At 41.3% G+C, this 3,988-nt stretch overlaps 1 long non-coding RNA gene across 1 annotated transcript; it reads left to right on the forward strand.

Moving 5' to 3' along the window:
- The first annotated feature begins 635 nt into the window (after positions 1-635).
- Positions 636-3,591, forward strand: LOC118232329. The gene is made up of 3 exons (XR_004766255.1): positions 636-1,006; positions 1,837-2,064; positions 2,176-3,591. It is a non-coding gene; the product is annotated as an uncharacterized LOC118232329 (long non-coding RNA).
- Positions 3,592-3,988: the final 397 nt, after the last annotated feature.

Here is a 3,988-nt window from a genome sequence, read left to right on the forward strand (position 1 = left end):
TAAAAGCCACCCAGAGCAGTTATTTAAAATTATTGTCTCCTCTTGTTTTCTCACATTGTACTTCAGTCCTCCGCCAGCTAGAGGTCATGATAACCTCTTTGCGAAGCCCCTTCTCAAACAATTATCACATCTGTACCACCTCAATAATCTAGGTTGATAAAGTAATTGTCACTAATTAAGTTCAAATGATTATTGACAGCGATGTGTGCAAGCGACACTCGTGTTAAATTCAGTTACAACCGTGGACATACTGCAGTTTTAAAATGTTGTATAAGGGTATGCAACATTTAGTTTTGTTTGAAGCATTGGTAAATGCCCTCATTAAAAATGAGAGCAGTTATATAACATTCAACTTGCATAAAAAAAAAATCATGATTCAACTAATTAACTAATCATGGTCTGCAATCAGGACTTATAAGTAGAATCAGGTGTCTTAGTACTAGGCTAAAACAAAAACCTGTTTTACACCCTGTTCAGATAGGATTGGACACCGCTGCTTAATATGGAGATGCGTTTTTCTTTTTCCTGAATTGGTACTCAATCCAGGTCCTGAACAGCTACAGAGGCTGCTGGTTTTTGTTTTTTCCTTAAGATCAGTGACCGATTCAGACCCAAGAAACCAGGTGACCCAAGTTACAGTGATTGTAATTGCCACAGGCTCACAGAAAGGATTAGGATCCAGGTACAGAGGTCACAACAGAGAGGTAGAGCTAAGTAAAATAATGTAAAAATTTTACAAAAAATTTAAACCAATAAAACAAAAACAATAAACAAGGAAATACAAGGAGCACAAAAACTAGACTCGGCTGACCAGCAGAGGAGAACATGCAAGAACACACAGAGACCATGCACTTCACTGAAGAAAAGCAGGAACTTAAATACAATGGGACACATGCAGAAAATCACTGAAAATGAGCAGACATGCAGAGTGAATAATCAATTATCCAATTACAACCACAGTTAGCAGGCACGAGACACGAAACACAGGGAATGCACAGGAAAACAGGTAAGAACTAAAACAGCGTATCTTATAGGTCAGGAACCAAGGTTGTGATAGTGATCAACTGCTGTAACTGATCAAATGCTGTGTTATGCAAGCTCTGAGTAAGGCCCGAAACATACCTTACTTAAGTATGCGAACGTAGACACTTTGAGCAACGTATTTCACACGCCATTGCATTCTAAAATGTGTCCCCTGAAATTCCTAATTCAATGCAATCATGAGCAGCAGTGTCAAGCATCGCAGCTTGGGGCGCTAAGCAACAATGGGATGAAGCTCTCTTCAATTTGTGCTTTCGTCCGCTCAGTCTTTTCACAACTGTGCTGGATAGCCTCCTTAAGGACTCGGGTTTATTACCGCCACAGGGATATAAGAATGCACATTGAGTATGCACATCTGGGCAGTGCATTTGCAGGACAACGCTGCCATTTGCCTTTGCTTTGAGCATAACAATGAAAACCAGCAAACTCTGCAGCTCTCCGTGACCAGGAGTGAGGACCACTGACTTAAAGACATGATTTTGTCGCATTTTCCATCCATGTTCACTTTCTCCGGTCCTTCCTGACTCTCTCCATATTGAATCAGCTAAATGTTTTTTTTAAATAAATGTCTCAGAAACTCAATTGTACAGTTTAGTCTCTTGACTGTGCTGTTGGGAGTGCTTAAGGCGAGCCCTGGAGAATAACCATTGAAACACAAGATCAAATCCTGGCAGGTTACATGGTGGGGACAATCTGGTGGCCAAATCTTGATGTATGAGAATGATCTATAGAAATTTTATTATTCAAATAAGCATAAAACACAGAAAAAAAGAGTGGGTGTTTTGTTTATCACAGGATGGCACAGGTTACCCCAGCTTGTCTGTGGGATGTTTTCCCTAAGGGGAAGAACGACGGTGAACTGTTCTTTGCAAACTTCAATGCCCTGGCTGACCCCTCAACAGCAAAAAAAAAAGGACAACAATTCCACTGCAGAGCCATATATGGCGCAAAGCATCATGTTGAAAGCTGAAGTCCGCCTGGATTTAGATGACTGCTTGGAAACTACTGCACCACGGAGATGAGGTTTACTCCCCATAAAGCAACATTCCATATTACTCATGTCTAGAGCTGGGTGTTTGCCCTGATTGGTGATGGCAGTGTCCTCTTTTGTCTCTTTCATGTGGATTTCCTCAGGGTTTTCATCAACAGAAACTGAGGTGATGTGTTTGACTCTGCCCACAGCTTTCTTATGGCTAGGCCAGAACCCATGACCAGTGCTGGGTGAGTTGACACAGGTCAGCAGGACAACAAAGACGATCATAAAATGCAAGGCAGAACACTTGTGGCATATTTATACAGGCACACATGAATACAATACTATAATTTTAAAAAACTTGATCATAGGATTGTGCATTTTTGGAAAAGAACTGGTGTAGTATTGTGTCTGGCATTTTGGAATTAAGCATATTCTGTGAATAACATGAGTGCACATTTCTTCATCATCGTCTTCCTTACCTTTGGGAAGATGTATTAAGGATGTTAATGCATTAAGAGGCCACTGTATGTATGTACATATGCATGTGTGCGAGTGCACCTGTGTGTATTGATAGTCTATGCTAGTCTGTCGATAGTCAACGGCTTCCATTTTTCCTTAATCAGTTTCCGAAGTCTAATTCATTTCATTCTCAGAAGAACTCATCTGGAATATAAACAATGAGATATAGCATATTCTGTGGTCAGCCAACAGTAGTGAATACACAGTGTTCTGCGATTTTCCCCTGGGATGCTCAGACAGTAATGAACCCATAATAGCACAGCAACATTCCATTTAATTCGGGTACGATTCCTGAGCGGAATACTAATGCCCCGGCAGAAGGCCACTTCATCTTAAGCACCCCCGGCAAGGCACAATAGGAGAGCTGCGGCATTGGAGGTGTGAGCTTAGAGGTTCAGTTGTGACTGTACTGTCCACGCTGCGGAAAATGAAAGTCCTCATTCTGAAAAGAAAAATATAAGCAACAAGTGAAAACAATGTAGATTTATGAAACACAAAAGGCAGGTCCAAAAAAACCTACCTACATTTTTCTTCCTTGTTTCACTGCACGTTGACTGCTGAAAGACAGTCATCCTCATTGAGCCATAGCTTCAAACGTAGCACTTACTGCTTTCCACATATATTTCCTCAATGGTAGGACAGTCTTTTATGGTTGGTGCCATACTCATGGCCAAGGCTTCTGCCGTTAGCTTTGGTAACTGGGCAGATGCATGCTCTTATTCTGCCACAAGCAAACTTTGAAATAATGGACAGTAAATCTGCAGCAGAGCTTCTAAAACCATTTTTTAACCTGCTTTGTTGGGACCCAGGATTGGTGATGACCCGCCTTTTGCCTTGACAGTGCAATCGAAGGTAGAAGCAGGTGCTCGCTGAAGAGGTTAACCCATAAATTAAACCCTGGCAATGACAACAGTGCTGCTCACCTCCCCTTTATATCCCTGCTTCTCTGGTTCATTTTCAGCCTGATGGGTTTTTGTGGTCATTTGTTGGGCCTTCATCTATGTACATAGAGGATTCACATACTGTAAGTGGCACTTGCTCTGCGTTACAACAGCAAGCCACAGACGTGCACTGTGCAGCCGACTGAAGGGGCGGGGATTTCTCTTCGATCCCTCCCACTCGTGTTTTATCCTTTATTTCTGTTACTGTTTTTGACAGACACGACCTGGATTTTAAATTTGTGTAAAAACATAAATGGTTTCACAGTATAAATGCAGCCTCTGTTTCCTCATAGCAAATTCTGCCATTAACATCTTAACAAGGCTTCTTAAGCTCTTGCTGGCCACCTGGCATAGTTTTGACTGAAAAAACCTGTAGACCGGCTGTGTGAAAGCATTTCTTTACAGCTCTGAAAGTGTGTAAATCCCAGTTATGACTTAATTTGAATTTTAAGTGTTGTACTGTAATCTATTAAAGGCTCAGGTGATTACTGGTATACAACAAAATGATAAT

The sequence above is a fragment of the Anguilla anguilla genome, chromosome 7 (assembly GCF_013347855.1).
Source record: "Anguilla anguilla isolate fAngAng1 chromosome 7, fAngAng1.pri, whole genome shotgun sequence".
Taxonomy (NCBI): domain Eukaryota; kingdom Metazoa; phylum Chordata; class Actinopteri; order Anguilliformes; family Anguillidae; genus Anguilla; species Anguilla anguilla.